Source organism: Hetaerina americana, unplaced genomic scaffold (assembly GCF_022747635.1).
Source record: "Hetaerina americana unplaced genomic scaffold, ioHetAmer1.1.p SCAF_99, whole genome shotgun sequence".
NCBI lineage: Eukaryota > Metazoa > Arthropoda > Insecta > Odonata > Calopterygidae > Hetaerina > Hetaerina americana.
In genome coordinates this window covers 137,230-149,023 of record NW_027287638.1, presented here as the reverse complement: position 1 = coordinate 149,023, position 11,794 = coordinate 137,230, and the positions used below count along the sequence as shown (strand labels likewise).

At 33.0% G+C, this 11,794-nt stretch overlaps 1 long non-coding RNA gene across 1 annotated transcript; it reads right to left on the bottom strand.

Annotated features, from left to right (window-relative positions):
• Positions 1-2,033: 2,033 nt before the first annotated feature.
• On the bottom strand, positions 2,034-11,391 carry LOC139699948 (uncharacterized). Its single transcript, XR_011703646.1, has 3 exons — positions 11,315-11,391; positions 5,564-5,681; positions 2,034-2,061 (listed from the first exon to the last, which is right to left on the bottom strand). It is a non-coding gene; the product is annotated as an uncharacterized lncRNA (long non-coding RNA).
• Positions 11,392-11,794: the final 403 nt, after the last annotated feature.

Below are 11,794 nucleotides of genomic sequence, written 5' to 3'. Positions count from 1 at the left end.
TTCGGCAGGCCTTGCTTACATCAAAATTGTGTGCATACTTTCTAGAGGGCTTCTAAATCATAGTTACCATGTTTGATCAAGACATCTTTCTTAATAAGAATTAAAATGGTGATTGCAGACCCCTATCATATGAATTTTCTCACTTGTTTTGTTTTTGAAAGAAATTTTTTAAAAGCTGGTTACAACTGTCAACCCAAATCAATGTTAATAATCTATGAAGGCAACAATGCATTTTGCATGAGTGGTCCTCAAGTATATAATTTGAACATTCCAAAAATACTTACGATATATTTCAAGTACCCACTACTCTTGCAAAGATTTATTATATCATGAGTTTGCCAACTTTAAAACTGTTTAATGGGTCACATTTTTAAAAGAGTATTTCTTTTCATCAGTATTCTCTAGGAAGCTATTTCAATCTTTTGAGTTGCATGTGTAATTAGATAACAAAGAGTAGGCTGATAACTAATGCATATATCCTTGTATAACAAAAAAATAATCTTCAGAAACACTCCCGGTAACATATGTCCTCATCAATTATTTCCATGTTTGAGGTCATTTCATTAATTCAGTATATTTTAGGAAATGGAAGAATGTAGACCTGTTCTAGTGCTTTAGCAACAGAAGTTAAACAGGGTGCTGTTATGGAATTTACATAATGCATATAATTTCTTTATTAGGGATGACCTGTTATGTCAATGGGGTTGCAGGAATATACCTGCTTTAATGAAGAAAGACTTCTTTAAGATAAAGAATATCCTTAGAGTATGAAATGGAATTATATATGTGGGTAAATTGAAATGTTCTGTACCTGGCCCAAAGTTGGCATTCCTAAATGAGAAAAATTTAGGATTTCTGATACATATGTCCATAAACCAGTTCAACTTAATCTCTCAAGTAGTTTGTTTACACACATGTTGCAGTACATGGCTTATATGTTTCTTATTGAAGTGAATAAACTCCTATGTAAATAAACTTTAACTCTTCCAAACCAAATTCTGTGTGATTAAAGACAGATGCCTTGTTTCATCTTACTTTCATAGGCATCATGCGAAAATTCTTTCTTTCTCTATAAATATTCATCACTGAGCTGCCAAAATTTTACATATTTTTTCTTCACTAATATTCTTGACATCTAAACCCAGCCCACCTTAGGCTTTCCACACTTATTGACAAGGGAAAGAGAAAACATAGTCTAAATGTCCTGTGAACAAAACAATTTTTATTCATCTCGTCATCTTATTCATCAAGAAAAAGGAAAGTAGCTAAATTTCCAGGCAACAAGGCATGAGATACTGGTGTTTTACCTTGTTGTATAAACTGAACATAATAGATAGTACAGAAATGAACTTACTAATGAACAATCCTGGCATGATGAACAAATGAGCGATATAGTTTAAACATGGCCCTGAAAGCCTTATAATTGATTCATGTTTAGGAGACCCAAAACTTGAAAAATTGATAGATATTATTTGAGTTAATGATGAATTAGAATATTATCATGTAAAAAATTATGAGATTTTAATCTTTAAAGGCTTAGGTTGTTTCTGTTTAGATTAATGCTATGATGATACACAAAATGATGCAGATTTATCTTATTCAGTTATTTTTATTTAAAGAAATTACATAAAACGGGAGAATAATGTCCGTTTGATACAGAGTTGTAATTATTTTTTTATAATGGCTTTTTCAGAGTGTAAGCAAATATTTAAGAAGGGTTTAGGAATAACATAAATGATTTCCACATTTTTTAGGTTGATCTATAATGATGAGAGAGGCCATTGAAATTGTTAAAAGGCCAGAAATCTTTAACAGGAAGGATGGATATTCACTCCACAGTGAGTGGAAAAGAATTATTCCATGCAAATGAGGTCCTTCCCTGATTGGCCAAAGAAATTTCTCAGTACTGGAACCAGATTTTCCTTATATAAGACAGTACAAGCTTCTTTTCTACCGGGACCTGAGGATGTCAGGAAGATAGCTGGTGAAACATTTGTGAATTTAAATGATGTACATGGATTCAATGGAAACATGGAAATCATCACTCATTGCCTCAGAAACCTGTGAAAAAAAACAAATAATCCTCAGAATCCTAATGCTCTTCAATTTTATGTTGCCTAAGCACTCTTCTGTTTATAATGCTCCAGGTAGTGAAAGATTCTGGATATATATTGATGATGATCATTTTGCAGAGTGTGTCAACATGTGTGACATTAGACGACAATGCTTAGTGAATGCTTTTGGACAGATGTTGCACTAGTAAGGCTTTTCACCAGTGTGTTTTAACATGTGTTTCTTCAGATTAACATTCTGGGTAAAAGTTTTCCAACATATACTGCAATTATATGGCTTTTCAGCAGTGTGTGTCAACATGTGAGCCTTCAGATTACCAATCTGGGTAAAAGTTCTCTGACATACAGCAATTGTGTGGTTTTTCACCAGTATGTGTCAACATGTGGGTCTTTAAACTACCTTTCTGGGTAAACATTTTCCCACATCTTGTGCACTTAAATGGCCTTTCACCAGTATGTGTCAGCATATGCATCTTTAGATTACAAATAAGACTAAATTCTTTTGAGCATATCTCACATCTGTGTGGCCTATTTCTAGTATGTTTCAAAATGTGAATTTTGAGTTTACTTAAATGTAGAAAGTTTTTGGAGCAGAATTCACATTGGTGCTTCTTCTTAAGAGCATGCACCAATTTGATATGACTTGCAAGGTCGTTTTTTCTCTTAAATCCCTTCAGACAAACATTACATCTGAATTGCATCACCTTGTTAATGTGCACATTCATTACATGCTCTTTGAGAAGGTCCTTTTGTTCAAATACATTGCAGCAAATTTTACACACATGTAATTGAGAGGCTGAAGCATCTTCCCTTACATCATCTTGTTTTTGGTGTTTATCTGAAAGATTGGAAGGATAAGGTAAAGTAGATATTCATTAAAAAGTTAATACCTGTGATGAAGAAGTTGTTTTCACCGGTTTCGATATAATCATTAATGTAACTAAATAATTACAGGTATGCATGTTCACATTCAATCACATGTGTGTGCATGAATTTATACAATCATATGTCTAGTCTTTTCCTGTAGAAACTCATCAGTCTATGTATGTATATTAGTAACGTCAGCTGTGCTGAAATTCAGTAATATAGCATCTGTCATCAACTAATGCTGACCTGAATAAGGCCTTCCAGCACCTTTTTTATGCCTTCATCAGTGTCAAAGTCCTTCATTTTCTCTTTTGTCTGGGAAGCCAAAGTCTCTTTTGTCAAGTCTCTCAAAGTCTCTTTTGAGCCGGGAAACATAAAGAAGTTACTGGAGGATTGGAGTCATGCTGTTAATTTTCAAAAACTGCATCAGAAAGAGGGCAGTATGAGCCCAATTTGGCAGTAACCATGTATGCAAATCTTTCTTTTCATATGGAAATCATCAGATGAAATCCTCTAAAAAGAAACTCAAGAACACTCCAGACATCTCAAAGAGTTGATCAATGGTTTTGCAATGATCTTCACAAATGAGTGTATTGATTCTGTCAACATTTTTGTCTGCTGTTGATGTTGAAGGGTGGCCTGAATAGGATGATTGTTCAATTGAATTGGTTTTCAAAAGTATAAAACACTCATAGACTCTGGTTTTGCTTTAAACAGTTTTGCATAATAATTGTTGAGCATTACAAATGTTTCCACTGCCAATTAAACCAACAGGAAATAAAATTTCACTGCAGGGTTTTGCTCTGGATAATCTACTATCATGCTTCTTTGCCAAAATGAAAAAAATATTTTTCCATGGAAACAGCTCTTATTGACTACTGCATCCCAATTTCTGTTACTTTTAAGTCCTCCTTGGTGTACCTGCAAAACTTTACCCTTTTTGTGATTATGTCAATTGCTTATTTCACCAGTATGCTTAATCAATGAGTATCTTATCCTTTCTAAGTAACTAAAGTATGTATTAAAACTCATAGCATTAGTAAAACACACAAGTAAAATGAAGTCAGTTTTTTTCTTATAGATAAACAACCAATAAAGGAAATTATCAAGTAAAAGGGTTTATAGTTTTCTCACATAACTGTGTCACATGGGTTTACTTAGTGTTACCCTTACAAAACAATTATTTTTTATACAATGACTTTAAGAACAAGGAAAACATTTCTTAAGCATTAACAATAATATTAGCACACAGGAAAGAAAATTCATCATTTTTGGAATGATATATTTTTTTCTGTGAAAAGATTTTTAAACATCAGGGAAATTTCATACTGTTACTTTTAATGTAATGCAGAGAATAAATCAAATGGATATGACATATCTTGATAACCTATCAATAAGATTGATTGTGAGGCAGTGCTGTGTGATGATCTTAAATTTAATTATTCCAAAAAATCAATTTTTCTTACTTTTGATTTGGTTTCATTTAATGACTTTTTTACACTTTTACTGACTGAAAATAAAAATATCAAGTTTTGGCAACATTTTATCAAGTTGACCTAGCCAACTGTCTATTTTCATACCAACATATCCCATGAGGACCTTAGGGTAAAATTGGAAGGCATTGAACTAACTCTCAACTTGGGTTTGTAGATTTTTGTGACATTCAGATAAAAGACGTCCCATTCTTAGGATGTCACCATATAGGTTATTTTTATGACAACAGTTTTGCCCATGTTTTAATGAGCATCTTCCGGTTGAAGTGAACCTGTGTTTCATGGAGCATCTTCAGGTCACTTTGACCTGAAGATGCTCCATGAAACACAGGCAAAACTGTTATCAGAAAAACAACCTATATGGTGACATCCCGAGAAAGGAGAGTCTAACTTTCATTTTAATATTTCATTAAATCAATTGTGCAGATATCAAAATTAGAGCATAATATTTGGCATGTTAGTTTTTCAAAAAGCTATATACTTCTAACAAGCACTTTGATAAGAATTTGGGAGGCTTATTTCCATAGAAACTGAATGAATTAGTACAGCAGGAAACTAACATTGGGAATGAAAGTATGAGGCAATTAGAAAAAAAATAATTCCCTTCTTGTTGCTCCAAACAAAAGAAGGAAATACATTACTAAGAAATAATAGACATGGAAAATCAAAGAAAATAATTCAACTGTAAATAATGGACATGTTAAACAACAAATGAATGGTATTGACACCTTTCACATGCTGTTTAGATCTTACTTAGATGAAAGCATAAGATGTTAAGAGGAAAAATGGTTGTTTTGGGTTATTTCAGTTATAATTCCTAACTGATTAAATCTAAAATCAGAATAATGAAGCAAACAAAGGAAAGGCTGGAAAACAGCAGGATTAACAAAAGATCTAGTCTGAGTAGCTAAATAAAAAATATTAAATATATTATTGTATAATTGCAAAAAAATGATAATATTACCATCTTTTTTGCAATTTATCATAATATTTTAAATGGCCTTTCAGTTATTTTTAAAACAGTTTTTTCCACAATGTATTAGAAGTACTGCAAGGGTTAATAACCAATAGTTGTATTACACCAGAAAGTAGTAAAAGTGAATTAATAGCACAGTCCTTAGCCCTTCTTACCTTGTTCCTGCAATATCTTCCCTCCCAGTCTTACTTCAGAAATATCAGCAGCACACTCTTCCTTGATGTTCATTTCTTTATCAGAGGGTATATTTATTTCTGCATCTTCCAAAGAATTCTGCAAAATCAAAGAAAAAACATCATTGAAAAATATGTTTAAAAAACATGTTATCTCTAAAATTAAGATAAAAAATTGTTAACTTGTATACATTTTATTAATATAATAAATAATATTTTCGCTGGTATCCCTTGAAAAAAATAAATTTTTTTCTTTAAACAATTTAGTTGTATTGGTTAGGATGATAGGATTGATATATGCAGACATTATGAAAGACCTGCTGTGAAGTTGTGTCAACCTGTACTGTTGAGAAATACAAGAGAAATAACTGCATATTCTACACAATAAAAAACTTCATACCTCTGGCTTTAATAAAAATAAATTTGATGAACAAAAATGCCTCTAGAGACTTAATATTTCTATGGCCTCAGCCCTATTGAACAGATATTAAGAACCCATCAACTAAGGCTGTACAATTTGCAAACTAGTGCTACCTTCATATGCATTATAATTTTGTTTAGGTAATCACCAGTTAAGGTAGATTATGGATGGACATAACTACCAAATAAATATTTTGCGACTGCTTACAAAACAAAATCCAAGAGACATACTTTACATTATGTTTCCCTTTATCTCTGATTACTTTTCCCCTTCACCCAATCCAAAGTTCTTATATTGTTCCTGCCCTTTCCTTGTTTCCTATATCCGTGCCCACAATGCCTTTTACTTCCTGATGTATTCTTTTTGGTCAATTGCATTTTCTTTATTCTTTTACGTACCCCCATTTCAAAAGCCTACAATATTCTTCTGTCAATGTCCCATATAAAATTTTAACAAGTCTTTTCTTTACATCTTCCATCCATGTCCCCACCATTAACTTCTTTTTTTAATGCCTCATTTTGTTGTGCAGGTTTTCTCTTTACCTTACTGCTGCATTGACAGTATTGTTACTGAACACTTCCTCGATACCTAAATGCTATATTTTTGCCCTCCTTTTCTAATGCCTTGCCTTTTCGTTCCTTCAAAATTTTACAATCTTTGTTTCATTAATTTTGATTCTCATTCCATATCTATAATTTAATTGACAACCCTGAATTACATGACTTCTTAGCACTGCCAAACCAAGACCATCCGTTCTTCACTCACAGTTTCCCAGTCTGAAATATGTACAGTTTAATGATTAGCCTCCTGTTCATCCTATATATTCCTATTTTCTGCGTTTTACCTACTAGTTCACCCCAATTCACTCTATTAAATGAGCTTTTGAAATCAAGAAACAGAGAGGTACATACTGATTTTAATCTAAATACTTCTTGATTAGTGTTCTCATTACTTCAAAAGCATTAAACATGCCTTTTTTCTTCCTGAACCTAGACTAAAAATCCCTAGGTAATTGTTGGCTTGATTCTTTCCTTTTAACGACAATCTAAAGAACCACTGTAGATGTACGGTAATTCACTCTTATTGCGTCAAAGTCTTCAGATGATGTGACCTTTAACTTTTTTGGAAAGGAACTAAAACTTATCCCATTTGGTTTTCTCACCAGATTTCTTCTTACAACTACAAATCAGTCCCTATACTCTTCCTCTAATATTTTCCAAATTCTTTTGGTAATCCTGCAAACATTTGGTCTAGCCTTACCACCTTATTTCACTTAATCTGCCTTAAAGCCCTTTTCATGTATCATCTAGCATAAGGTATCTTCCTCAATGCCATATTACTTTTTATTTATAAACTTGGTGAACTAAGTTCTAAACCATTGAGTTTTTTTAATATTCCTTTCATTTTTCTTGGATATTTTCTATGTCAGCCATAATCTTAGTTAATTTATCTCTAATTGCTAGCATACATCTTTCCTTCTTACTTTTTGGTAATGATTTACCTAGCTAAATAGTACTTTAATTTTGCCATCCCTCTGCATACTTATCATATCCTTTCATAATCCTGAGAACCCTCATTTAATATGCTACCGAAAATCAGAGAACCAATAACCTCCGGTGCCTCATTGCCTCTGGAATCAACAGAAGTTTTATAGGCCCTTACCATCAACGTGTAGCAAATTTGAATCCTTCTTGAAAATAAAATGTGCACCACTTTCTGGAACATCGACACTCAATCTGAATTGCCTACAGCATGACAATTCTTAAGGCCACAATATACATTATATACCCTGGAAAAAGAAGGCTTAATAGCCATTAAGTATAACCTTTCCCTAAAAACAACAATAAATCTCCTCCATATATCCTCTTCCAACTGACCTAACCTGTTTTCATCAAAAACACCTTCAAATATAACGACAAAATATGTTTGCAAAAACAAAGGCCATTCAAAAAGTAGGGTCCCTTATTTTTTTCATAAAAAATAAAATTTATTCTCAATTTTGCATTAATCTTTGGAAAGGTTGAGCATTTAGCCATTTTCCTACATTATCACCTTGATGATGATTGTTTGATGCTGGGAAAATTTCCTCGATTAGCAGCCATCAGGGTGGCTGAATTTGCCGGAATCAACAGTAAGCTAATTGACAAGTTTGTTTACAATAACAAGGAAATTATTCTTTATGAGATAGAAAAGGCCTTAAGGAATAGTGTGGCTACTTCTCCAAACAGAACATTATTTCAAAGGTTCTTGGTTGCATCAACTTGTCTCATCAAAGGAGTGTGTTTGTATCATGACAATACATGTGAACATGGCTTCACATCAAATGACCAGCCTACTTTGGCTGGTCATTTGATGTGAAGATTGATGAATGAAGGTTTCATGAATGAATTTGGCAGGAATATCATTCATCAACCTCCTTAAAGTCTGGACATTGCCCCCAGGGACTACCACTTGTTTTCTGTTCTTTGAGCATGCCTTGGAGGACAGAATTTCAAATCAAACAAGGAAGTGCAAAAAGCAATAGTAAGTTAGCTTCATGACATGGCATGAGAAAGATAATACTTAAGTATTAAGAGAAAGGTATGAAGGTTGAAAATAAATTTAATTTTCAATATAAAAAAAAAAGAACTTACTTTAAATAGCCCTTGTAAAATGCAGTACAATGGATGTCTTTTGCTCCTGTATATGCATATCTATTTATGGGTAAACATGAACTTAAGTTCCTCCATTGAAAAATACTCAAACCACACTTCAGGATTAGCTATATGAATGACATTTTCTTCTATTAGTCTACCTGTCATGACTTTTACATCCTTTATTTCCTTTTTCTACTTTTCTACAATCTATCTTTCAATTCATTTATATCTGACTGTAATATAACTTTCAAAGATATCAACATTCACATCTAGAAAAATAATTTTAACCCTCCATTCTGAATGACACTGACCAACAAGCAACAATAAATTTATTTCAACTGGGGCCATCTATTAGAAACAAAATCCTTCATCTCCTTCTCATTCATTCTGTGGCTTCTGTTCCTACAAGAACACTACCCTCTAATAAAAATACTACAACCAGCTACTTGATTTTCTCAGAAAATGTGGGTACCCTGGAAAACTGCTGAATAGTAACATTCTCAAACCTTCACCCCAATTAACTTCTCATCTTACACCAAAACCACATTACTTGCCTTAACGTTATCATCATTTCTTTATCTTAAAACCATAAAATTAAACATAATCAGTGAACTTTTCTCAATTACTAATATGATTTAGAGCACAAAACATTTATTGCTACATTGTCCCTGTATTTTAAATGTCCATAAAGTTGGCCGGACATTTGCATCTTCAAGTCCACCCGCAAGCAGCCCCATCATTTCTAAGCCCCTGTCAGCAAATGCAACTGTACATGCTGCATTTTTTCAGACCCTTTAACTTGCTTACTATCAAATTGCAAACCAACAAAACCTGTACCACAAAAAACATTAAATTTGACTCTACTGTAACTTCTGTATAGCCTAGTGCATCAGTCAATAAAACTACACCCTTTCCTTTTTTATCATAACCAATATTATTCCGTCAAAACTCTTATCAACCTTATCTCTCCTATGGTTAATCATCCTGCATGGCACAACCAATCTTGTGATGACCAATTCTCTGTAAAAATGATTGAAAACCTCTCAAAACCTGCAAGTAAAAGACAGGTCAGGACTGAGAGATGGTCCATATCTGAGTGCTCCTCTCATTTAAGTTATCCAAGCCAAACCAAGCCTCCTGAATGCATATAGCTAATATGATATGCAAATAGCTGACCACAAATAATAAATTTGTACGTAGATGTGCTAAAAATAATTTTTGTACTAAAACACCCAGAATTTGAAATTGTATCAGAATATTGCATCAAGGCCTATCAGCAGCAGAGTAACAGAACACCTTACTAAAACAGTATCTCCATAATTCTGGTTCTTTATATGGCAAAACTGTCCATTTCCTGTCCTTCCTAATACTCCTAATCTATCCTAACACTTTCATTTGCTATAGAATCCTAGGCATACCTTATCTCATCTTAAAAAACTGACAAAACATTACATTAACCTATTTGAATATCCCCCCACTCTGAATAATCTCCATGATTCTGACATCTCATTTAAGTCCTACCTTGGCAAAAGCATTGTATTTCCTGTTCTTGAAATTAAAACCTGCTTAAAAGGACACCATTATAGTGATCTTTAAGTTACGTCAAAATAGTTTTCATTCAAACTCCCAAGGACCTTCCTTAAATTCACCTACTTTTGAACCGCAGAACACCTGCTTAGAAGTTTTTTCTATCTGAAATGGAAATTTTTTCTATTTCAAGGCATTTTATCATGCATTACAAGAAATTAATTTTACAAAATTAATGCCAACAATTTTTTCACAAACCTTATACTTGCCATGCTACACAAGAGCCATTACCTATCTTAACAGTTTACTTTGCTTTATAATCCTGGGAACACCTTATCTCATCCTAAAATATAAATCTCTATATTCACTCATTTGAATACATGACTCATATCATGAGCAGAATTTCCATGCTCTTGCCTTTTTCATTGGAAAGGTATTACATACATTGACCATCGCAAAAATGATATGAGACTAAAATATCATATCAGTCATCATTTGAAAAATTAAGCATTAGCCAATATGGTACGAATGCTTCAATTTTCCCCTACCTCAATTGAGGCCCCTCTCTGAATTTGAATATTATGGTCCCCTACCTCTTTGCTAGGGGGAATTTCAATAATTTCTGGCTCTTTAACATCCATCTTCTCTTTTTTCACTATGATCTGTACATAATTGTTAAAAAGGTTGAACAATATCAAATAATTAGACTAGCAATATCAAAATTGATTAATATATTATGCTTACGGCATAACAGATTTCCATTTAAACATGTGGGCAGACACATTCATACATATAGCAGAGCTAGATATCACAGCAAAACCAATTAATAAGCTAAATAATTGTAAAATCCAAAAATACATTACCTGTTTGCCAATTTTAATCTTATCCATGCTCTTATAATAAACGCGTAAGCATACAATTTTCTTCCTTTCTGCATATCTAATGCATACAATATATGCAATTTTTAAGTTAATGCCCGTATTTGTCATTTGGTCATTAGACATTTAGGCATTTGTACATTAGAGCGGAAATTCATTTAATACAAACACGTTTATTAATGAATATACCTTACTTTCCCAAATGCATATTGTTATAACGAACATTGCTCAGATTATTATACAATAAAAACATACGTTGAACAAAACTCACCTTTGAAGAACTAATATTTCTCTCGTCGTGTTTGTTTTCCGCTTGCCTCTCCAACATAAGACTGTTTTCATAGCATTGCTGCTTAAACATATAGAAATCGGTCAGTATTTTAAAGCACTGATAGCAAATAAACCACGGGTGGCTTCCATCCCTCACTACCTACGAAAACAAGATTATCAAGCTTATAAACCGCACACATCTTCTCTCCAATGGACTCTAATTATTAACATAGTAATGCAACGGCTTTTTTTGACATAAAACCGGGAACAACCAAAAACTTTGTGGTAAAATTACGATAAAAGCGTCATGGTGAAAACGTAAACATGCAATGGATAGCTTACTTTTAATTCCAATAACTCCTCTATTGCTTCCCGCACCAACTGCTCAGCATCGTCGTTTTCACTAAAAATATTTGTCAACCGACCACCACGGCCAAGACATAATCTACACTTTACACTTTCTTGTCGAGACATCTTCGTA